The 25,993-nt window shown below is 42.5% G+C and overlaps 1 pseudogene; it reads right to left on the bottom strand.

The window, feature by feature from the left end:
• Window positions 1-16,494: 16,494 nt before the first annotated feature.
• The window catches only part of LOC115293434, a 20,080-nt pseudogene continuing 10,581 nt past the window's right edge, over window positions 16,495-25,993 (bottom strand).

Raw genomic sequence — 25,993 nt, 5'->3', positions numbered from 1 at the left:
AGCAAAGTCGTTCTTGCAACTGCTCAAGCCAAAACACTTAGAGCCACCTTTTAACTCTTCTTTCCCCTCTATAGCCAATATCTAGTACTTCAAAATCCACGTTGGCTCGACTTCGAAGATTGTCCAAAATCCTAGCATTTCTCACCATCCCTAGTACTACCACCTGGTCCAAGCCACTACCTTCTCCTCTCACCTGGGTCACTGTGTGAGCCCCTACCTGGCCTTATGGGTTATACCCCTGCCCCACCCCCTGCCTATTTTTCACACAGAGAGTAATCCTTTGAAAATATAAAGGTAGGCTAACTGACACCTCTGATCAAACCCCTCCTGTGACTCCCCATCTTACTCATGGCCTGGTCCCCATTCTCTCTCCAATCTCACCATTAGCTATTCTCCCTCTCACCCACTCTCTTCCAGGCACCAAGGACCACTGCACAGTCCATTGCGTCTGCCTAAAATATCCTACCCATTGATGTCCCAAAGACCTACTCCTTCACCTCCTGCAAATCTCTGCTCCCGCGTCACTTCTCAGTGAGGCCTATCCCAACCACTCTTTGGAATGGAAAGCTACCCCTCCCCCAGCCCCCATTCCCTCTCCTTCTTTCCCTATGCTGTCTCTTGGATAGGACTTATCACCTTCAACTTACCAGTTGTGCGCTGTGTTCAGTTGTGACATTATTTATCTCTGTCTCCCGTGCTGGAGTGTAAGCTCTGCAAGGCAGCTCTTTTTGTCTGCTTTGCTCACTGCTTTATCCCAAGCACCTAAACCATGTCTGCCACATAGAAGATACTTTAAAAACATTTGTGGAACATGGGATGCCTGGGTGACTCCGTCAGTTGAGCAGCCGACTCTTGACTTCAACTCTGGTCATGAACCCACGATTTGTGGGTTCAAACCCCGCTGTCAGCACAGAGCCTGCCCCGGATCCTCAGGCTTCCCTCTCTATGCCCCTCCCCCACTTGGGCTCTCTTCCTCTCTCAAAAATAAATAAATGCTTTAAAAAATATTTGTAGGGACACCCGGGTGGCTCAGTCAGTTAAGCGTCTGACTTCAGCTCAGGTCCATGCATTTGAGCCCTGCTTTGGGCTCTGTGCTAACAGCTCAGAGCCCTGAAGCCTGCCTCAGATTCTGTGTCTCCCTCTCTGTCTGCCCCTCCCCCACTCATGCTCTGTCTCCCTCAAAATATAATATATAAACATTAAAATTTTTTAAAAATATTTGTAGAACAAATGAAGGAGTTTCTTCTTTGTAAATTTCTTTAAATCAGACTGCACCATCTTAATAATTAAAAAGTTGAGGCAAATGTAGGATTCAGTATTTTCTCACCAATCAACTCTTTTCAATGACTGCTTAGCCCAAGGGTTCTCTCCTTGAACTTAAATAGAATTAAATACATGAATCTACTAACTTGATGTTACCACCCTTAAAGTGTATCTCCAGTTCCAGGTTCTCCAGCTATCCTGGTATCAAAAGCTGTTTCGCTGATTTTTTTCAGCCATTGATGACTTCTCTCCAGCACTAGCCACACATCTTCTCTTCATTCTGTTAATACTATTAGAGTAACAACAAAGCCAGTCTTAATTAGTCTTTTGAACGCTCCTGAACAAGACACCTGTGTGGTCTCCTCAAAATATTTTATGTGTCTTACTCTGTGACAAACATGGAAAAATAGTATTTATAGACAGCGAGAACTTACGCTTTCCTCTACGCCCAGATTCCCTGCCAGCTGGCTTCTACCTCTTAGGTAGACAGCACCTGTGCTATTAGCTAATTTCCAGGTAGTAGGGTGTGGACATTTAACTCTTTTGTTTGTTTTCATCCCCAGTAGCTCCAGTGGGTTCTCAGTTCACAGAACTGGATTCATCCTGTTTTCAGTTATAGACAAAGAATTTCAGAGTAAACACCCGCTGCTCTGAACCTTCAGGCAAGTTGTTTGGGTGGAGGAACTATCTCAGACCCATGATCTCTACCAGCCACCTAAAACAAGTATATAATCTAAGTAACAGATAATATAATTCCAAATGAAAGGCACCACCCTGCACAGATTTTGGAGTAAAACCACAGTGACTTGAGTCCTTTTTTTTCTTTTTTCCAAGTAGGCTTCACACCCAGCATGGAGTCCAACATGGGGCTTGAACTCACAACCCTGAGATTGAGATCTGAGCTGAGATCAAGAGTCAGACACTTAACCGACTGAGCCACCCAGGCACCCTGAGTCCTGTCTTTGCTACCTGCCTATGACCCTGGGCAAGTCGCAGTGCCTCAAATGGAAGTCAGAATGGTGGGATTAATGAGAGAATATCTGCCTTAGGATTGTTTGGGGGATTAAAAGAATCATTCCCACTACAAAATAAATTTCTAATAAATGACATTTTAAAGTACGACGCAAGGGTGCCTGGGGGGCTCAGTTGGTTAAGCATCCGACTTCAGTTCAGGTCAGGATTTCATGGTTTGTGGGTTCAAGCCCTTCATCAGGCTCTGTGCTGATAGCTCAGCGCCTGGAGCCTGCTTCCAATTCTGGGTCTCTCTCTCTCTCTCTCTCTGCCCCTCCCCTGCTTGTGCTCTGTGTCTCTCTGCCTCTCAAAAATGAATAAATGTTAAAAAAAATTTAATAAAAAATAAAGTACCATCAAATTCTGCTATGGAATGAACTCCCTAGTTGTCCACCTCTGAACCAGATCAGTATCCCTGAGCCCCTTTCATTTAGAAAGTTTGGGAGAATCTCTAATTTAGGCAGGATTTGCCAAGCATTTCCTGGTCTCTTTGCCCATGTTATAAAATTACTGGCACACAGAGACACTAATGAGCATTCTCTACCTCAACTCAATGAGCATTCAGTAAAGAACCAAATAACCAGAAAAGCACAGACATGTTCCACTGAAGGAATATCCATTGTCTGGTCTGTGAGCAATGATATAGTTAGCATTTTCAGATGGAATATGAGAGTGAAAAGAAATTAGACATCCTCTAGTCTAAGTTTCCATGCCCACCTCAATCCCACATTTCTACAAACCCAAATAATATTTTCTTCACTGTTGATCCTTGATAAGACTCACCAGTCAATGTATGCAAAGACTATTAAGATTTGAGGCATTTCCCGTTTTCCACTTTAGTCAATGATATCAGCACCAACCAACATCTTGAAAAGTCAGAGTTTCCTGTACTCTATGCCCAAATTTCAGACCGAGAGCTGGAAAGTGATAGAAACGTGTGCAATCCTAAACCCACACAATCTACTTGGGTTCTAGCATTTAACCCAGTGATATCACCTGGATGGAAGAAAATCTCATTTGTTGCAAAACTAAATTATGTTCTAAGTGAATTAATAACAAATTTATTTTCTCTGCCATTCTTGTCCTCCGAGAATGCATCTCAGTAAGATAAAGTAGATTGCAAGGCTGATGTTTTGAGCGCTCTGCCAAAATCCGAGAGACTAGAAGGGAACCTACGGGCACAAAGAAGCAATTCTACTTAGAAACGTCACACTGCAGGTTGCCAATTAAAAACCTTTGTCAAGATGCAGTCAGGCACGGAAGACGTCATGTGTTATGAGAAGATTTAGAGGCACCTGTGCCCCTGTGGGTAGATTTCTTCCAGCAGCTGGCACACAGGGTGGTATCCAGGCATCTGCTGTGAAGTGAGGGAGGGCATTCCTACTGATAACTCTGGGACTCAAAGAGTGTGGGGAGAATGAGGAACAGCAGGCTGACAGTCAGATTATCATCTTACTACCAATTCTGTTATAAAACTATCAGTTTTCTGGGCCTCAGTTTATCTTCTGCATGGGGATTTGAGCCGGAGGATCTCCCAGGACTATAACTCCAGCCACAGGAAATGGAAGACTGCTGCCTTCCACAAAGGCTCTTTGTTGTGGAATTTCTAGACCCCATGCAAACACAATCTTTAGAAATTAGCATTTTATTGATTTTGACATATGCAGACATTGACATTTCTGTTTTATGTGTTTTAATTAAATGCTATTATTTGCCACTGTGTCCTGAGGCCATGTGTTGGGAATGGGGGAGATTTCATAAATCAGACCTATGGTTCGGTGTAGGGAGTCCATTGACTCTCATGATATCATAGTAATTATTTCCCTTCGATCAATAGAAAAGCTTTGATGTCCACTTTATAGCTGAGAGAAGGCTTCTTTCCATTTATCTCCCGCCTTGTTGAAAATGCACAAAGCCCTTATCCAGAAGTCACCCTCTCTGATATCAAAAGGAACATTTTGTTTTGTTGTCAATGTCGCTGCTATTGTTAGATGCCTCCATCTCACTCAGAGCCACCTCCACTTGGGGCCTGAGAGCCCCTTTCACTCTGCGGCATGTACTGCTGACCTGGGGCTGTGGTTTCAGTCTTGTTCCTTTCTCTGCCTCCATTTTGGTTTCCCTTTGGTCTCAACACACTGTGCTGCAGGCTCTGGACCACCATTAATTTGAAACTTCTTCCAGATACTTATGTCATCAGGGATGTCATTGTTTATCATCCTCTCCACACTCTGCGTGTCTACCTTGCACAAAGTTAGTGCTCAGTGCATGTTGCTTGAACTTAATCAAGAGAAGAGAGGAGGGAATTTGCATTTCTCCCAAGTCAAACCATCCTAGACCCAACTGAGGGTCACCTCAGAGCCTGTACTCCAACCAGGACCTTGGCTTGATGGGAAGAGATTGTGGGCTGTTTGCTTTGAAGAGAATCACTGTATGTGTTAAATCCAAACAATATGGGGGCGCCTGAGTGGCTCAGCCGGTTTAGCATCCGACTTCAGCTCAGGTCATGATCTCACAGTTGGTGGGTTCGGGCCCCGCGTCAGGCTCTGTGCTGAATGCTTGCTCAGAGCCTGGAGCCTGTTTCGGATTCTGTGTCTCCTTCTCTCTCTGACCCTCTCTGCTCATGCTCTGTCTCACTCTATCTCTCAAAAAATAAATAAATGTAAAAAACAATGTTTTAATCCAAACAATATGAATGCTCTAAAAAGAAATCCCATTATATATAGTGAATTCCTAGAATACTTTGGAAGTGAGGTGATGGAAGGATGGGAGAGAATGTCTGTCAGTCATTTTCCTTATGGTCAGAAAACCTCTCTTGAATATATATCTGCATAGAAATTAGGAACCAGAGCAAATTCAAACTTTACCTCCTTCTGCTCTCTCTCCCTCAATCCAAACACAATCCAATCCAATTCAGGTTCCTGCAAGAAGCAGGGCCTTTCCCCACACTAACATTTTCCTTTGTCCAGATTTTTACAGTCACAGGGTTTTTGCTTGACTACACTTTTATCTATTTCACAGTTATTTGGAGGACACTGTGCCAGGCAGCATCCAAGCACACAGCTCATTTAATCCTCCTAACAATCACATGAGGTGGGCATTTTTATTATTAATATTATTATTCAACCTATTGATGAGGAAACTGAGGCACAAAAGAGCTAGACAGCTTGCCCAAGGTCACCCAGCCGATGGGCGCAAGAGTCAGTGCGTAAACCCAGGCAGCTAAGTCCCAGAGTCTGTGGTTTTTAACCACTATTTTAACCGTGACTTCCGGACTTTGGCCGGGGATTGGTCATCAAATGTGTCGTGTCAGCCTGGGCTTCCCAGCGGTACTGGGGCTTCCTGACGGGTGACCCCACGACTCCCAATACCCATCCCGCCACCATCACATCCTCCCACCACATTCATTTAATAAATATTTATTAGGGACCTCCTCTCTGTTGGGAGTGTTCTAGTTTCAGCAAGGAACCAGACCGTCAGGATCCCTATCTCATAGCGCTTAGATTCTAATGAGGGAAAACATAATACCCAGGTAGACAAACCAGCTAATGAACTGAGAACAGAGACCATCACAAGGACAATGAAGAGAAGGAAAGAGAGTGATTGGATAAGAGAGACGTCAGGAGCCTTATTAGATCACGTGGCAAGAAAGGGCTCTCTAAGAAGGCCTTGTCTACACTGGGTCCTGAGAAAAAACAGCCAGCCCCATGAGGATTTGAGGGAAGAGAACTCCAGGCAGAAGAGCAATAGGTGCAAAGGCCCTGCGGTAGAAATGGGCTTAGCAAATTACAGAAAAAGAAAAGTACCTAAAGAGTGGCAATGAAGGGGGGAGGGGAGGGAAGCAGAGCTCAGAGTGTGCAGGTCTCCGAAGCTTGAATCCCGTGTGCCAGGATGTGGAAACCAGGCGATGTGGCTCAGTGCTGAGTCCCACATCTCTATACCTGTGTGCCCTTTGCACGTCGAGCTCCCTGGAACCACAGACCACTCCCTTCAGGGCGCCCAGTTGTCCCCCGCAGTCACTGCTTCGATGGGCGCAGTGGTCCGACATGTGGACGTTGAATCGTATCTCTGGGTTTCACCCCCTGCTCTGCTGCTCACTAGTTGAGTGGCTTCGGGCAAATTAAGGAATCTAACCTTCAATTTTCTGCCCCGAAGAATGGCATGATAAAGTGTGTATCCCAGAAGATTATCACAAGGATTAAATGACGCCATGAGGGCCTCGTGCTCAGCACCAGCAGTGGCGCGCAGCAAGCAAGCCCACAAAGCACCTTGTACGTTGTGGTGGTTATTTTTATTAATCTTGGTAGGAGATCAGCCCTGAAGTATAACACTGCCTGGGAGATAGTGCTGGAATCTCTTGCATCTGCTATATTGGCTTCTGAGCTAACAGCAGCAGATTTCGTGAAAAGGATCTAAAAAGGAAAAAATAAATGGTATACTCCAAAACATCTACTCTTTTCCAACTAACACGATCGCTAATATATTTTTTCATGCGACGTACTGGAAAGTTCTAATCTTATTCATTTAAAAGCCGAGCTTGATTCTGTTTTTCGTTAGCGGACGCACTGAGACACCAGAAGCAGCAAGACCCGATGATGGAGAATCTCTCACTGAAAATGTAGGGCACCACGACAAGAAACCCAACTCCTTGCCAAATGAAAAGGGATGAGCATTTAACCCGAGGAATGCCAAGGCCAGGATTTCTGTTCAGATTTCCTGAGAAAGAGAGGTTTTGTCAAAAGACAGACTACACCGAGCCTTTTTTCTCTGGTGCGCCAAGGATTCATTAAGAACCAAGCCCTGGCGCCCTCTCCTGGCGGTCTCCAAAACTGAAAAACAGACGTTTGCCCCAAGGGACCCCTCCCCCTCCTCGACAGAAATAAAATCAGGAGATAAACTGGTAATTTCATAGTAACTTCTGTGTCTCCGACCTCCTGTTAAATATTTGAATTGAGGTGAGCAGATGGTAAGTCTCAGCTACTTCCGGTCCCCACAAGGGACAGTCCCTGTGAGGTCACCACTTCCTTTGTTTCTCTAAGAGCTTGTCAACCAACAAGGTACCCAGAGATCAGAGGTGGCATATTGTCAGCTGTCAGGGGGCCAGTGCTTGGCCCCGCACCCAGTGCACCCGATCTCAAAAGAGGACAGTCCTTTGCCTAAATGTACATTCTCCAATACTTCCACTCACTGTGGGTGTTTTACACAAAGAAATTATGCGTGGAATCTGCCGTCAAAGAGCTGGGCTCCCAGCCTACTTCAGAACTGCAAATCTAAGTTCACCTCGGTACCCAGAATCTCCTGGTAAGCCTCAGTGTGGGGTCTTGCTCGCCCTAGAGAAAGACAGACGGCCACCCTTGTCATCATGGCGGCTTTCACTTCCCAGAGATTTGGGGAGGGCAGGTGGCTTCCTAGCCTGGATAGCATCAGCAGTTTTCACCTAGCCCTAATCTCACCTCCAATCCAGGTAACCTGATATCAGCAAGCACAGAGCCTGGAATGGCTAGGAAAAATCATTCTGCTGGGTTGCTGACTGAGGAGTGAACTGAACCAGTATCCCAAAGAATTCTGACTCATTTCTCAGGGAAGTGGGGGTGGGGGGAGAAATAAGCAGGACAGTTTGGGAGGTCAGAAAAGCTACTGGCTGGACTGGTCCCTCTCTTCATTACCCAAGCATATGTATTTACTCATTTAAAAGCTTTGAGGGACACCTGGGTGTCTCAGTTGGTTAAGTGACTGACTTCAACTCAAGTCATGAGCTCATGGTTCATGAGTTCAAGCCCTGCATCAGGCTCAGAGCCTGGAGCCTGCTTGAGATTGTGTGTGTGTGTGTGTGTGTGTGTGTCTCTCTGCCCCACCCCCATTTGTACTCTGTCTCTCTCTCTCTCTCTCTCTGTCCTCAAAAATAAATAAATTTAAAAAATTTTTAATAAAAAAAACTTTGAGGGGCACCTGGGTGGCTGGCTCAGTTGGTTGAGCATATGACTCCTGATTTTGGCTCAGGTAATGATTTTACAGTCAGTCTGAGGGATGAAGCAGCACATAAGGCTCTGTGCTGACAGGGCAGAGCCTTCTCCCTCTCTGCTCTCTCCTCTCCCCACTTGCACAGGTGCTCACTCACTCTCTCTCTCTCTCTCTCTCTCTCTTTCTATCTCTTTCTTTCAAAATAAACATTTTAAAAAATAAAATAAGTAAAGGGACACCTAGGTGGCTCAGCCGGTTAAGCGTCTGACTTCGTTTGGCTCAGGTCACGATATCATGGTTCATGGGCTTGAGCCCCGTGTCGGGCTCTGTGCTGACAGCTCAGAGTCTGGAGCCTGTTTCTGATTCTGTGTCTCCCTCTCTCTCTGCCCCTACCCACTTGCGCTCAGTCTCTCAAAAATAAATAATAAAAAACATTTTTAAAAATAAAATGGGGCACCTGGGTGGCTCAGTCAGTTAAGCGTATGGCTTGGGCTCAGGTCATGATCTCACGGTTCGTGGGTTCGAGTCCCGCATCAGGCTCTGTGCTGACAGCTAGCTCAGAACCTGGAGCCTGCTTCAGATTCTGTGCCTCCCTCTCTCTCTGACCCTCCCCTGCTCACACTGTCTCTGTCTCTAAAAAATAAATAAAAACCACAAAAAAAATTTTTTTAAACATAAAAATAAAATGCTTTGACCCCTTGTTTGTCAGATAATGTAGTAAGCACTTCACCGATGCTCCTCACTTAATCTCAACAACAGCCCATGCGATTGGACCATTTTTTGTTTCCATTTAGCAGAGAAGAAAACACGCCTAGAGAGAACTTAAATAAAGTGCCGAAGATCTTAGAGAAGTAAATGGTAGAGACAGGCTTCAAACTCACTATCTTCATTCCTCTTAACCACTATAGTGAAGTATCTTTCAGAGACCCAGGACTCAGGATTTCCTCAGACACTGCTGCTGAAAACACTTTTTAGATTTTCAGGATGAATGACGTGGGATAATTCTGCACAGATAACGAAGGTGCTGCTCAGAGCCCTCGAGGGTGAGTGCGTGTGTGGAGAGAAGAGGTGTGTTAGGATCGGACACCACGAAATCTTACTCCTGCTCGAACAGCACACACCCAATGTAAATCCTGTGCCTTGGTCTCCACACACTCGATGCAGTTACTGCCCCAACGTCCTCATCCCCAGCCAGTTTTCAGGGGGCTGACAGTAATTTTCTCACAGCATCCATGCCTGACAATTGATTTCTCATGGTTATTTGCCAAAGCACAACTACAAATGCCATTAGCTGGTAATAAAACTAGCCAGCCGTTTCTAAAACCCAGTGCTGGCAACTGCTCTGCGGTCCCCGGGGACCCTTGTTTTACCGCATCTTGCTAAAGCAAATATTTTTTTGATGCTAAAATGCCAAAGGAGGAAACCTATCTTTTGCATTCCCCAAAATCTATAGAACTATGAGGGTCAGGAGTACAGAGACAGGCTTTTAAAAACCATAGAAAGCATTCAGGATTCCCGATTCTAAAAAACTACCCATTTTCCTCAATATATAAATTTCATACTTTTTCCAGATAACACTTCTTAAAAAAGTAAGAATCTCATAAGCATTCATTAACCATTGTTTGGGTTCCTGACACAGCGCTACACACTGTGGATACGAGGAAAGGTCACTATGCCTGCCTTTAAGGAGCTTATAATCCAGTTATGGAGACAGAACCCACTCAAGAACGAGACAAGCCAGGACACAGTCGATTGTGAGACGGAGAGGTACAGAGAGTGGGGGGCTCTGGTGCTCAGAAATGGAAATGGTCAGCCTGGTAGGAGCTATCAGAGGAGAAGCCTGCCAGTTCTCCTACTCACTAGTCCCTGGCCTTATGCACGTCACTGGCCCTCAGTAATCAGATCTGTAAAATGGCAGAGCTGAGCCACTGACACAACGAATTTGTTTTGAGCACTCACGGTAAGCCAGGCACTATCCGTAGTTCCGGTGATATGGTGTTGAACAAGATAATGATCCCACCCTAACGGATCTTATGGTCTGGTAGAGGGAAAGGGGAAGGCAGACAGATGAGTGATAAATACATGAGTAGCAGGTAGTGATCAGGGCTCTGAAGAACAGTAAATCCAGATAAAGTGGTGGTGAGTGACAGCGGGCATGTCAAGAGGTAATTCTGGAGGTCTCACCCATCAAATACCATTGGTGGGCGGGCGTGGAAGATGTGAGGGAGCAACTCAAACTGGTATGAGAAGCGCGTTCCTGGAAGAATGAGGAGCAAGGCGAGGCCCTGAGATCGGAAGGACTCGAAATGTCAGCACAGACTCCAGCGTGGCTGAATCCCTGGGTCTGGAGAATGAGGAGTGAAGAGAAGTCAAGAGCTGAACCATGAAGAGCCATGAAAGCCAAGGTGGGCAGTTCAGGTGAGAAGCTCTGGACATGGACCAGGGCACCCGAACCGTCTCTGATCTGGAGGGCTGGGACCTGAGCAGGACGGTCCTTGAGTCGGATCTAGAATGGACGAGTCCAGATGCTAAGTACTCACATTGAAGATGGTATAGACCCCTTTGCAGGCTGGGAGTGATTTAAGTAAGGGAGTAACCAGACTAAGGAGAAAAAATAGGGGAAGAAGTCTGGAGACCAAGAAGGGTCCCAGGAATTTCATGAGAAAACGGTCAAGGACATGGTGCCTCGGACCATAGGTAGCCGTGCCCTGGCGCCATCCTTCCTCTGTCCTAAAACTTCCATTTCAGTGCCCTTTTAGGGCCGCACAAGGCCTCAAACACCGATTGGCCTTTCAAAATTCACTAGTCCTAGGTTTCATGGCCACTGTTAGCTCTACTATAGGTAACAGGTGGATGCTGATGTTGAATAAGTCCTTGCTAATTAGTTAGTGCTTCTCAAGTTTCTTTCTATTTACTATTTCTTCCTAAGGCAGGAGAGAGAAAACACATGACTCTAGGATGTCTGCAAGATATAAAGGGAAGCAGTCCCTCCCAAGCAAAACACTTAAGTGAAGACTTGCACTTTATCTTAAAATTCATATGAATATTCCTTCTATTCCAGATTTACTTATAAGAACTCAACAACGTTTTATTTATTTTTATATTTTTAATTTACTTTTATTTTTTGAGAGACAGACAGAGACAGCACCAGCAGGGGAGGGACAGAGAGAGAGGGAGACATAGAATCCGAAGCAGGCTCCAGGCTCTGAGCTGTCAGCAGAGAGCCCGACGCAGGGCTTGAACCAATGAACCGTGAGATCATGACCCCAACCGAAGCCGGAAGCTGGACGCTTAACCGACTGAGCCACCCAGGCGCCCCTCAACAACGTTTTATATCATCCAAGGAGCAGATATGACCCTCGAAGAATATATGCCACGTTTGTCCTGTGCTTTGCCAGACGCCTAGCACACCATCCCATATCCCTAGGGCTGGGGAAACTCAGCTTGAAAAACATGAATCACTAAACCCGATTAAAACAGTCCCCTCTCTTAGAAGAACCCCATGTAGTTGCCAATATCTGGGATTTCAAGGATCATCACTCATTATTAGAGGCAACATAGGAGGTAGAGGGCTCCTAGAAGCAGGTTTGAATGTCTACCTAAGTAAAATCGTGAATGCCACCTTTATTCTAAAGCTGTCTATCTTATAAAAGCACGTTACTAACACAAGTTGGAAATACTGTGCATCCCAGCTATCCCTGAATCTCAGCAGACAATAATGGCAATAGCATGTGCAAGACAGCCATCCCATAGCCATTACAGAGACTGAGTAAATTCCTTCAGTGCCTCATGCTCTTAGGAAGTGGCGCTCTCACAATGAGTAAGAAAGCATTCACAAAGAAACTGGCACCTCTCCTGTCACTTAAATGGTAGTTTACAGCATCTCTGGGGGGAGGCGATGTTCCTCATATTGTGTTTGTTTAATAGTTGACAATATCTTGGCTCGTACTGTGGTGGGTTTGAGATAAAATGATTATTTGTGTATACACAGTTGCCCACACAGATGGGAGAAAATGTTTATTTGGAGGGGGAAAAAAAGAAATTAGAAGGAAAAAACACCCTCCGTGATACATGCATCAATACTACTATGATTGCACAATGCTATATTAACAATATTTTGAGGGAGTTCCTCTAAATAGTCATCTTTCCTTCCAACTCAGAATCCACATAATTACAGCTTTCTGGCTACCAGAAAAGGAAAGGATGCCATGTTGAATGCCGCCAGGGCTGGGGGGTTGAGCAGGCTGCTGCTGCCACCTAGTGGGGACCACCGAAATGGCAACCACCGGAAGCTTCAGCTACTTTCAACGAAATTTTATTTCCTTTCTAAGTTATTCCTATTTTCAATTTTCTCACATCGACAGAAATTAGAAAAAATAAAAAACACGGGATGATTTATGTAATTCTAGCTTCACTGTGTAGTACAAAATGTACTGAAGATAAAGTAAATATATAAACATTTCATTTTACCTACTCCCTAAATATCTAGTTTATGTTGTAAACTAGATTACTTTCTGGTTTTTGATATTTTTGATATTAGTTTATTTTTGAGAGTGAGATAGAGTGCAAGCGGGGGAGGGGCAGAAAGAGAGAGGGACACACAGAATCTGAAGTAGCTCCAGGCTCTTGAGCTGTCAGCACAGAGCCTGATGTGGGGCTAGAACTAACTAACTGCAAGATCAAGACCTGAGCTGAAGTCAGACACTTAACTGACTGAGCCACCCAGGCACCCCTACTTTATATTAAATTCAGGTCTGATATACAATGTTTATGCTTAACAAAAATGAAAACTGCAAATCCAAAGAGATTAGTGTTTTTGCTTTATGGTGCAAAAACACCTCAATCTGTGATGACAATTTTTGTCAGTTTTTTTTAAGTTTATTTATTTTGAGAGACAGAGACACTACAAGTGGGAGATGGGCAGAAACAGAGAGAAAGAGAGAGAGAGAGAATCTCAAGAAGGCTCCATATCCCAGTGTAGAGGCCGACGTGGGGCTCAAACCCAGGAACCATGAGATCATGACATGAGCCAAAGTTGGATGCTAAACTGACTGAGCCATCCAGGCACGCCTAATTTTTGTTCTTTCTTTTTGATTAAGCTAAGCATTGGTTTTAAGTAGAATCCTCCAACCTAAAAATATTTTAAGAGTAAGAATGCTTGTAAGTTAGAGAAATCTTTAAAATATAAATTGGTTTCAAACTGGATATTATAAGAATGTCCTAATGATTGACTTCACAAATTAACAGAGGCAAATTCAAGGGTGGATTAGTTGGGCAGTTTTCCAGGACACTGATCAACAAGTCATTCCAAAACATCAAGGAAACTGTAATAAAATGTGAAAAACTGAATTTATGAAATCTCTATTTTAGGTAGAGTACTGTATCAAATCTGAAGGAATGTATTTCTTAAGTTTATTTATTTTTGAGAGAGAGAGAGAAAGAGTGTGACTGAGGGAGGGGCAGAGAGAGAGGGAGAGAGAGTCACAAGCAATCTCCTCGCTGTCAGCACCGAGCACGACGTGGGACTCGATCTCACAAACCGTGAGATCATGACCTGAGCCAAAATCAAGAGTCAGACCCTTAACCGACTGAGCCACCCAGACACTCCTGAAGGAATACTTCCAGAAATCTTTTGGATTTGGGGAAAGGACCCCCAACCCTCACGTAGAATTATAAAACTGCCTTTAAGAAAACAGTTTAGGGGCTCCTGGGTGGCTCAGTCAGTTGAGTGTCCGACTCTGGCTCAGGTCATGATCTCACAGTTTGTGGGTTCAAGCCCCGCGTCGGGCTCGGTGCTGACAGCTCAGAGCCTGGAGTCTGATTCGGATTCTGTGTCTCCTTCTCTCTCTGCCCCTCCCCTGCTTACACTCTGTCTCTCTCTCTCTCTCTCTCTCTCTCTCTCTCTCCATATATATATATCAAAAATAAAATAAACCTTTAAAAATTAAAAAAATATATTTAAAATAAATTCAGGTCAAACACTCAAGAATACTTGGTTGGGAGGCGGATCAGCTTCTACTCAGGGCACCTGCATGCCTCCTCCAACCGTCATGCTAACACATTCCGTCTCAGAACTTAAGGGAAACATAATCATCAGCTTTTTTGGTCCAGAGTAGCCTGCTGGTATCCTGAAACTCCTAAGTTAACAACTGAAATGGTCCAATGATAAGTTTTCAGAGAAACAGAATAAAATAGGAAGGCGAATGTTTTCCTCGAATATATGTACCACACACACACCCATATATTCATATGTAATCCCTTTATATAAATAAAAAAGATAGCATGAGAATTTGGAGAACAGATCTTGTCACCTTATCTGCCTTAGCCATTTAACCATTGCCTGAAATTCATTACTTTGCTAAACACTCACTCGAAGCTCAATGTCTGGTCACAGGAAAAAAACAAAAACAAGGAAAAATCATTTAAAATCCTAAGAAAAGCAAGAGAGAATGGTGCAGGAGGGAATATTCGCTGATATTTATTTTATTTGAATTATCATTGTACATTTTAGCAAATAGGAAAATTCCTAATTTTTGCTCTTGTTCTAACTCAAGAGAGATACAACAAAAATGGTTTTATAGACTCCTATCACTCCTACACATAGCAGATTCATGAGGGACAGGAACTCGGCACACACTGATAGGGGAAATCATTATTTAATTCACTACCATAAATTGCAAAAAAAAATGCTTTTATGTATTAGAAACTCCCTAGAGGTATTATTTCTTCAAAAATAGAAAGAAAATATGATTTAAGAGAAATGTGTTTTAGGTTATTAATTCTCTACATAAGAAACTAAGCCTCTCGCCACAAAATAAACGTTGTAGCCTAGACTGCAATCCAGCAAGAATCAAGCCTGCAAGCGACTTATTCCTTTTGCTTTCACAATAGAACCACTCACAGTGGTGAGGAGAATCATCCCAAATTATAAGGCATAAAAACTGGCATTGCCTCCCGTATGATTAATCTATTTGCAGATAGCACCACGTTTTACAACATGATCCTATTACAGGAAATGCTGACTCTGCAAATGCTCTGCTTGCGAGGAAGAATGGAGCAATTCCAAGTCACAGCAACGCTGTATTTAAGCTTTCCAAAATGACCATTAAAGCAAGAGTCCCTGAAGGTTGCAGAAAATAACTCTCTCCTCTTCAAACCATTGCCAATCTTTTCGGATCAAACGTGGATATAAACCAATAAATACCTTTGTTGCTCTCTAATCAGAAACAAGTCTACGTAATTATTTCATAGAGTAGAGACTTAAAATTTGCTAATATGTTGAACAATTAGCAAAACATAGGCAGCAAAACTTTAACTGAGATTCCTCTGGCATAAATTTTTTTTTAAATACTGGCTATGGAGTGGCCAGATCCAGAAACGGGCCATCTTATCGACCACAACAAGGCTGTTGGCAGATAATAGGAGATTCATCCTCAGAAGTGGAAAGACTGAAGATTCCAATCCTTAGAGGCCCTTTTTCTCACACCTTACACGTATGAGCTGCACAAAGTCTACAAGTTTAATGTGAAAGCCAAAGTGACCAGTCAATTCCTTATAGTCATATTTCACGTTTGGACAGATGGAAAGCTATCATCTTTGATTCAACATATAGCAGAGGATGTGCTGTTTTCACAATGTTTTGTGGTAAAAAAATATATCTGGATAAATCTTCCCACAATTTAATTACATCCTTCAGTAAGTCTTTCAAACTGTACTCTTCCATTTTGCCTGATTTGTTTTTAAGTTTATTTTATCAATATTACACAATGCATGCCCTTCACAATGATTATGGAACATAGAATGAGGGGGAAAGCCATTCACAGTCCTACCAGGTAGAGATAATTGTCAAAATTCATGGATTCCCTCAGAATATTTTTTCTCATCCTATAAAGACTTCTCATTTCCAAATCACAGGGAAAGGAACTTGAGTAATTTATCAAGTTTGTTTTCTATTATGCCTTAGAGATACCTCACTACGAACTGGTATCTGACACAACAGAATAACATTTGCAAAATGTAATGTTGTAGTCACAATACTGAGGTTGATTGTTACCGACATGTTAAACTCTTTTGAGTGTTAAACGGTTACATCTTACTTACTCAGAACATCGGTCCAACAACAAAAATAGAGAACAGCAGCTGAAAATTTATCTCATTCAGTGTTCTGAGATAAAAGAGCTAACCATTCATTCCATTATTTTATGCAGATAAGTCATTTTTTCATACTGAAATATGACGACAATTAAATTCTACTTTCCCAAGCTACTGTATGCAGAGGAAGCTGGTGGCCATCTCTACACAGCACACTGCAACCTAAGGACTCTGCTATTCACCAGTTCTGGAGTGTTTCCAAAATATACCCAACAATCCAGTTTTACTTCTGTCCAGGAGCCTGTGTGCCAAGGATGGGATATAAACACAGGAACATATAAGCAGCAAGATCACAACCAATCGAATCTAAAGATCAAAAATAGCAGACACAGTGAGGTCGGCAAAGCCCCAGCCACATCTCCTTCCGAATATTTTGTTGAGAATTTTTATATAATTTCAATCATGTAATATATCCAGACTGTACAAGCTGACTTTATAAAGTGATGTGTGAAATCATAAAGCAACTAGACCTCTCAGAACAGCTGAAGAACAGTTTACCCAGCTGAAGTGAACACACGATCTTCTCAAGGACACATGGAACATTCTCCAGAATACACCATACTTTAAGCTATAAAATGAGCCCAAGTAAATCAACAAGATTGGAAATAGATTATGTTCTCCAACCACAATGAAATGAAATAGAAATTGATGACACAAGGAAATTTGAGGAATTTGTAAATGTGGAAATTAAATAACGCACTCTTAAATAATGAATGGGTCAAAAAAGAAATCACCACAAAGGAAATTAGAAAATACTTTAAGATGAGTAAAAATAAAAATACAGCATATAAAAATTTATGGAATGGAGATAAAGCAGTGCTAAGAGGGAAATTTATAGCAGGAAATATCTACATATAAAAATATTTTTTTAATTACCAATGAATAACCTAATCTTCAACTGGAAGAAACTAAAAAAAGAACAGCAAACTAAAGCAAGAAGAAAGAGGAAATAGTATTAGAGCAAAAGTTAATAAGAGAGAATAGAAAAACAACAGAGAAAATGAATGAAACCAAAAGCAGTTTTTCTGAAAAGATCAACAAATTGATAATTTAGCTAGACTGACCAAGAAAAAAGAAAGTGGTCAAATTACTAAAATCAGGAATTAAACAGGTAATATACATACCAAACTTAAAAACATGAAACGATTATAAAGAAATACAATGAATGATTGTATGGAAACAAGTTATATAAATGAAATGGACAAATTCCTAGAAACACTCTAACTCCTGAAACTGACTCAAGAAAAAACACACAATCTGAGTAGACCCATAACGGGTAAAGAGATTGAATTAGTATCTAAAACTACCCACAAAATAGAGCCCACAACCAAATGGCTTCAATGTTGAATTCTACCCTATGTTTAAGAAGAATTAGCATCAATATTTGACAAACTCTTCCAAAAGTTTGCAGAGGAAAAAAATGAGACCAGTCTTGCTCTGATATCAAAACCACAGTCATCACACAAATACAAACAAACTAAAACAAAGCTAAAGACCACATCTCTTAGGAATAGAGATGCAAAAATCCAACAAAATACTAAAAAACTTAATCCAGCAAAATATAAAAGGGATTATGCACCATGACCAATTGGGAGTCATTCCAAGAATGCAAGGTTGGTTTAATATCTGATAATCAACCAATGGAATACACTCTATTAACAGTAAAAACCAAAACCACATGATTATGTCAATAGATGCAGAAAAAAACATTGGACATTGAGGGTGATGGATATATTTATGGCACAGATTGTGATGATGTTTTTATGTGTATATACTTATTTCCAAATTCACCAGGTTGTATGCATTAAATATGTACAGCTTTTTGTAAGTAAATCATACCTCAAGAAAGTAGGTTTGTAAAAAAATTGAAAGCCAATTTCTCTCTCATGATTAAAAAAAACCACTCAAGAAACTAAAGATGAAAGGGAATCTCTTCAACCCAAAAAAGAGCACCTTTAAAACAGCTACACAAACACCACACTGAATCTGAAGAACTAAATGCTTCCCCTACAATTAAGACAGATGTCCACTCTAACTACTTCTCTTTTTTTATTTTTTTTTATTACTTTTTACTTATTTTTGAGAGACAGTGCAAGCGGGGGAGGGTCAGAGAGAGAGGGAGGTACAGAATCTGAAGCAGGCTCCAGGCTCTGTGCTAGATGTCAGCCCAGAGCTTGACGCAGGGCTCGAACCCACGAACTGCTAGATCATGACCTGAGCTCAACCGACTGAGCCACCCAGGCGCCCCCCACTTCTCTTCTTTTAATGTTTATTTATTTATTTTGAGAGAGTGTGTGTGCACAAGACTGGGGGAGGGGCAGAGAGAAAGAAAGGAAGAGAATCCCAAGCAGGCTCCACTCTGTCAGCACAGAGCCCAATGCAGGGCTCCATCTCACAAACTGTGAGGTCATGACCTGAGCAGAAATCAAGAGTTGGACACTTAACCAACTGAGCCATGCAGGTGCCCCCCACTCTGACCACTTGAATTCAGTGTTGTTCTAGAGGCAAATATGTCTGGGCAAAAAAAAAAAAATAACAGTATCGAGACTGTAAAGGAAGAAGTAGAACTATATTCAGAGATAACATGGTCTCATATATAGAAAATCCTAAGGAATGCAAAAGAAACTCCAAGGTACAACTCCAAACATAACAAAAAGCACAGAATTGCAGACGTTTAAAGGGAAAATGTTTATGGTATGTGAATTATTAAATTGAGAACATTTAACATATAGTACTTTTTAAGCAAACTCAACAATGGAACCATCACGTGAGATCACAGACAGAAAATGGCACACAAAGGGATGTGGCATCTTATTTATCCCTGGATCACGCATTCATCTTTCTCATTTAAAAAACACTGAAGCCACTCAGGACGAGTTATCTTTATTATTTACAACACTGGATTTCTCTTTACTTTTACTGCCTCTTATTACAGGCCAAAAAAAAAAAAAAATCCTAGAGGCACCAAATAAAAACTCCATAGTATTCCTCTCGCCCATGAACCCTCCCTCCTCCCCGCACCGCTCCCTGAAGACAGTGAAGTTCAATGTCCACACTCTTCCCCATGCTCATCTCAATGCACACAAATGAAAATATTCACACAAATGACAAGTTTTCTCCTCTGATTTTTCTACATACATTTCTCTCCAACTTACTTAGTGGTGGCCTTTCCTATTGGTCAGCGCCTATAAATCTAACTCCTCTTTTTTTAAGGCACACAACATTCCAGAAATATGGACATACCACAGTTCATCCAAGCACTCTCTAGTGTCAGCATTCAAGTTCTTTCCCCCCTTTTTTTTTTGGATTTCAATGTATATCTTTATACATATACTTACAAATCAATTCTTTTATTTCTGTGTGATAAAATGGCCCAATCCAGATTTTAAAGATGCAGAAAAATATGACTTTGCTTAGCAAGAAAAAAAGAAAGGTCATTATGTTGCACTGCACTAAACATCCTGCTTGATGGAAAGGGGGAAACATTTATTTCTCAGTTCTGAGTCACAGCCCCGTGCATAGGTTAGGTTTTGTTTGCAAATACATAAACAAAATACAAATTCCAAGCGCTCACCAAACAAGGCATCTTGTAATAGGGGCAAAGGGTGTGTCACAAGAAACACATTTCCTGGTACAGGAAAGTGAGCCGCAGAGGAAGGAAGCGCTCAGGGAGGCGAGGCTGGACCAAGCTTCATGCTTTGACTGCAAAACTCCTCTGACAACAACGAATCCAACAGGGTTCTTGGGCTCAGGGTTCAGGTTAGGGTTGGGGCTAGGCTTAGGTTAGAACCATGAGGCATTTCAGACCAGGGTTTCCTGTATTTACTGCTCTACTTTGCTTCTTCTCTTGGTTTTCAAAAAGGAAATGTGGATGCTATGATTCCCCTGCCTTTACCTATCCAAAAATAGCTTTCTATTGCCCTCATACACAAAAAACAACTTGACTTATTTTAAATGCCTTTAAAAGGTCACAGCCTTTTCTTCCAAATTCTATATAAACTACAGCTTCAAAAGCCTTCCAGCTAACAGTGATTCTGAAGACAACCCATTGGCTTCTTTGCTAGTGTCGTTACAGGATATGAAAAATCTTCATACTTGTGTGAGTATGTATACAGAATATAAATATAGTAAACTGAAGAAGCACTCTGTCATTAAAATGCCAGCAGCTAAACTGTCTCATCTGATATATTCTCAGTTTACCGAAGTGAGAAGACAAGGAATGAACTCCACATGAACTATGCCTACGGCAATATACGGCCATTACATCAGTAATGGTGAGTCTGGAAGGCACCAAACAGTAAGGCCACAGCAAATCAGCCCCAAGTGACAACTTAAGAGATTTGATTTGACTATTCTCTGGATTTATGTAATTTAATGACACGATCCAAAGAAGCCATCCTGCCCACAGTGTTCCAGAAGGCCTACTATACCCGTTACTTTTGGGCAACAGCTACTCATTTTGTGAAAGCGCCACCTACTGGTGAACTAGGGAAGCATAATTGTTTCACTCTTAACGCTGTGGATTATTGGGACCTGCCAAGTGAAAGGGAATATAACCACCTTCTCATCCTGGCAGCTTCCACCCCGAACCCCCACCAATCTTCTTTTCCCTTACGGTCCCTTGCCAAGTGCAGCAAAAGTGAAAGTTATGGAAGGGATATAGGGGAACTCAGAATCTAAAGGGAAGTTCACCAAAAGACTTGAAAAGTCAGAAAATAGAGTCACTCCTGAAATTTCAGTTTCAGGAATTGGCAGCAAACATCAAGGCACTGCAAGTGGCGTGAATGAGCAGAAGCAACTGTCTTCTGCCTTTGTGTTACTCTGTGAAAGTTCCAGTTCCAGAGAGACACTGCTGTATTTGTCTCTGGTCACATTCCCACTTCTTGGCAGGAAACGATAATGGTTCTTGACTGACACTTTGCTGGGCTGACTCTTACGGGGACAAGACGATTCCTCCAAAGAGCATCAGAGTGTTTTTAGCCAAAAAATGCTCACTGTGTCTCTCCAATTTGTAGTTAAATTGCCTTTTTCAAGAGGATATTTTTAGGATTTTTTTAAACATGTGTAATTCAGAATTTTCTCTTTGGATATACCTACATAGGGATGTCTTCTGTTTTTATCTGAAATACCGGAAGCCCCTTCAGCCTGTGTACTTACATTTTATTGCATCCTTTACTATTATTTTTAATCCTTAGTTATGCTATCTTTTCTAGGAACACAAAGTATTCATATATTACTTTGCTCTTACTTTCATTTTCTATTTCCTATCGCTTGTGCTTTTTTCTGCATCCTAGAAGAGCTTCTCAAATCTGTTCTCCACAATGTCCTATAATTTTGTGATGGATCCTTTAGACTCTTCAGAGATAGAAAACTTCTATGAGATTCTAGGGGACTATCCCCTATCCCTTGTTCTGCAGTAATTTTTATATATTTGTTTAATGTTTACTTATTTTTGAGACTGGGGGAGAGGGGCAGAGAGAGTGGGAGACACAAAATCCAAGGCAGGCTCCAGGCTCTGAGCTGTCAGCACAGAGTCCGACACTGGGCTTGAACTCACCAACACTGAGATCGTGACCTGAGCCAAAGTCAGATGCTTAACCAACTGAGCTGCCCAGGCGCCCCTACAGTAATTCTTCATGGAACCATATTTTGTTTTCCTTTATGTTCATTCATTCTCAAATGATGCAATATCTTTCCAGACTCCTTGGTAGGTAACAGGCAACCATTTGCTCTTGATCCCACTCTTGTCTACTTAGATATCAATCGAATAACTTACCTAAATCTTTAACTGAAGGATAGATCGATATGCCCAGTTCAAAGCTGATTTCCCAGATATCTTGAGCAACAATCTGCTAGTAAGTTCATATATTTCTCTACTGCCACCGCCCAGTTCTCTGACAAGCTTCAATGTGATATAAAATCATATTTCCCAGCTGTATCACCTAGTATATGGGCCTGTGCTTTATTTTTCAAATATAATTTATGGTCAAATTGGTTTCCATACAACTCCCAGTGCTCATCCCAACAAGTGCCCTCCTCAATGCCCATCCCCCACTTTCCCCTCTCCCCCACGCTGGCCCTCTTTTGGTTATATCCTTTGCTGCCAGGAAGGGAATGTGCACGACCAAGGGCATGTGCCCTCCTAGCGCCATTCTAGACCATGATTGTATGCTCAGGACCTTGGAGTCACCTACGTGAACAGACTAAGCCTGTCCTCCACAGGCCTCATCCCACAGGTCCACCCTCCTGATGGCAGACCATGCTTCAAGTATGTGCCCTTCCAGGCCCAACAAATGGCCAAGTGCAGCTACTTGCAGAGGAGCTGGACCTCCCGGCTGGGGCATCCACACATATGTGCTCAAGGCTGCTCGCAATGCAGAGGTCAGCGATAGGAAGGGAAGGGGGGCAATCTGGGAGCTAATGGACTTGGGGCCAACTTTCTCCAAGCCACCAATATTTCAGCATGGGACCCAAGGGGGCCTAAAAATTCTATATTGGGGAGGCAAGATGGTGGAGAAATAGGGAGTTCAGTACTTCCTGCCTGCATTTCTCAAACAAAGAAGGGCTGAAGCCAAAGGACACTGAACCGCAAGAATCTGGGAGGAAAAGAGACAGAGTCCACTAAGAAGACAGCCTTATAGGTGCATGATTGCTAACTGGGGAAGATAAAAATGGGCTGGGACACAGAGGCTCGGCGGCGGGGAGAGGGCCCCCTCTGCGGAGAGACAAGGGGAAGAGAAAGTGGCTGAAACTGCACATAGTACTGTCCCTGGAGAAGAGAAACACCTCTGCCCAGGACTGAGAGGGATCTTATCATCCTATCTCTAACTGCAGGGCATTAGGAGAGACATCCTATTTCTAACTGCAGAGGTTTCTTTGGGCTGGGTGCCCGGGTCGCAGAAATTCCCTCCAAGCTAGACAGTACGCAAGGGACTCAGTGGGCATCAGGAGAAAGGGCTCCCCTACTCGATCCCTGGCTAGGAAGCACCCAGGACTGTGGGATTACGTTTCGGGCAGTATCATTAAAGTGCGGAGACTAAGATCTGGAAACGAGGCTGGTCTTGGGACATAGAACACGGCCCACCTTGGCTGCGACCGTGACACAGGAAGAACGGACCCAAAAGAGTGATTTGCAATGCTTGGTTTGAGAAGGGAGGGGAGGCTCCCATTTTCTCACCACAACCACCAAGGTGAGGCCTCAGGGAGCGGCCCTGGGGACCCACAGTGGAGGCGAGACCTGCCTGCACCAGTCCAGAGCCTGGGACAAGACGAGCATTGATGCTTTGCCATGATTAACTCTAGATCAGTTCTTGCTATTCAGATACATTCTCCCTTATCTCACTCTTCTCTCCCCTCTGCTGGACTGGGCGCTCTGTTATAGGTTTGCTTAAACAGTCACATTTAATCCATCCTCTTGATGCATATTCTACACCTCCTTCGTTACCTTCCTTTCTCTCTCTCTCTGGAAAAATCAGACTATATAGTTTCTCTGGGTACTATCTTTGTTTCTTTCTCCTCACCTCCTATGATATTCTCCTTTCTCTCTCTGAATTAAGCCTTTGAGTCTCTCTGCCTGGTCAATGTTCAATTTCTTTCTCCCCACCCCTGTCATTTCTCTCTTTGTATATGCTCTTCCATCAGCACTGCTTCCACCCTGCTGTTTATTTGTAGCTGGGATTTCTGGTTTTATACTTTTTTTTTTAATTTATTTTTGAGAGACAGAGAGAGACAGCACGAGCAGGGGAGGGTCAGAGAAAGAGGGAGACACAGGATCCGAAGACAGGCTCCAGGCTCTGAGCTGTCAGCACAGAGCCCGACTCAGGGCTCGAACCCACGAACCGTGAGATCATGACCTGAGCCAAAGACGGATGCTTAACCGACTGAGCCATCAGGGCGACCCATGGTTTTATGCTTTTAGACTGCCCTTTGTCTTTTGTTGTTTTTGTTGTTTTCTTCTTTTTTTCCTTTCGGTTTTCTTGTTTCTTTGATTTGTCTGTGTGTTTGCATGCTTTTGTTTTCTGTTTGTTTGTCTGTCAAAAAAACAAACCAAAGTACATAGGGTGGAGAGTCCCAAATATCACTATGAGTAGAGAAATAAAATAACCAAAGGCACAAGAGAGACCAAGGAACACCAGTAAAAAAACACTCCCTGAATGGGCAGACCATAAACAGTCAATGAGCCTCCTTTAATATAGCAGAACTTGCAGGTATAGAGTGCATAACAAGCTTTTAAAACTTACAAGAGACAGAAAGCTAGCCAAAATGATGAAACGGAAGAACTCTCCTCTAAAGAAATTCCAGGAAGAAGTGACAGTTAAAGAATTGGTCAAAATAGATATAAGCAATATAACTGACCAGGAATTTAGAACAATAGTCATAAAATTAATTGCTAGGCTTGTAAAAGGCATGGAAGACACCAGAGAAGCTATAACTACAAAGATTATGGACCTTAAAAATATTTGTGATGAATTAAAAAATACTATAAATGAGGCACATAATAAAATGGAGGTAGCCACTGCATGGATTAAAGAGGCAGGGGGGAGAATAGGTGAATTAGAAGATACAATTATAGAAAAAGAGGAAGCCAAGAAAAAGAGAGATGAATTGATCCAAGAGTACCAAAGGAGAATTCGAGAACTGAGTGATGCAATCAAACGAAACAATATCCATGTCATAGGAATTCCAAAAGAAGAAGAAGAGAGAGAAAGGGCCTGAAGGGGTACTTGACCAAATGATAGCTGAAAACTTCCCCAATCTGGGGAAGGAAACAGCCAGTAAAATCCAAGAGGCACAGAGAACTCCCCTCAGATGTAACTTAAATCACTCTTCTGCACAACAGATCATAGTGAAACTGGCAAAATAAAAGGATAAAGAGAGAATTCTGAAAGCAGCCAGGGATAAAAGGGCCTTAATATACAAAGGGAGACATATCAGGGTGGTTGCAGACCTATCTACTGAAACGTGGCAGGCCAGAAAGGAATGGCAGGAAATCTTCAATGTGATGAAGAGAAAAAATATGCATCTAAGAATGCTTTATCCAGCAAGCCTGTCATTCAGGTTTGATTTCCCAAATAAACAAATATTTAAAGAATTCACCTCCACTAAACCAGCCCTACAAGAAATTCTAAAGGGGACTCTATGAGGGAAATGTTGCAAGAAACACAGGTTACCAGAGACACCACTACAAGCATGAATTCTACAGAGGACACAATGACTCTAAACTCATATTTTTCAATAACATTGAATGTAAATAGACTAAATGCTGCAATCAAAAGGCATAGGGTATCAAAATGGATTAAAAAAAAATCCATCTATTTGCTGTCTACAAGAAACTCATTTTAGACCTGAGGACACCCTCAGATTGAAAGTGAGGGGAGAAATATCTATCATGCTACTGGAAGTCAAAAGAAAGCTGGAGTGACCGTACTTATATCGGACAAACTGGACTTTAAAGTAAAGGCAGTAAAACCTCCTAGGCCTCCACCGCAGCAATCTCCTACTCGACACATCCTCAAAGGCAAGGGAAATTAAAGCAAAACTGAACCCTTGGGACTTCATCAAGATAAAAAGCTTCTGCAAGGCAAAGGAAACAATCAAGAAAACTAATAGG

Source organism: Suricata suricatta, chromosome 6 (assembly GCF_006229205.1).
Source record: "Suricata suricatta isolate VVHF042 chromosome 6, meerkat_22Aug2017_6uvM2_HiC, whole genome shotgun sequence".
NCBI lineage: Eukaryota > Metazoa > Chordata > Mammalia > Carnivora > Herpestidae > Suricata > Suricata suricatta.
This window is presented reverse-complemented; position numbering and strand designations above follow the sequence as displayed.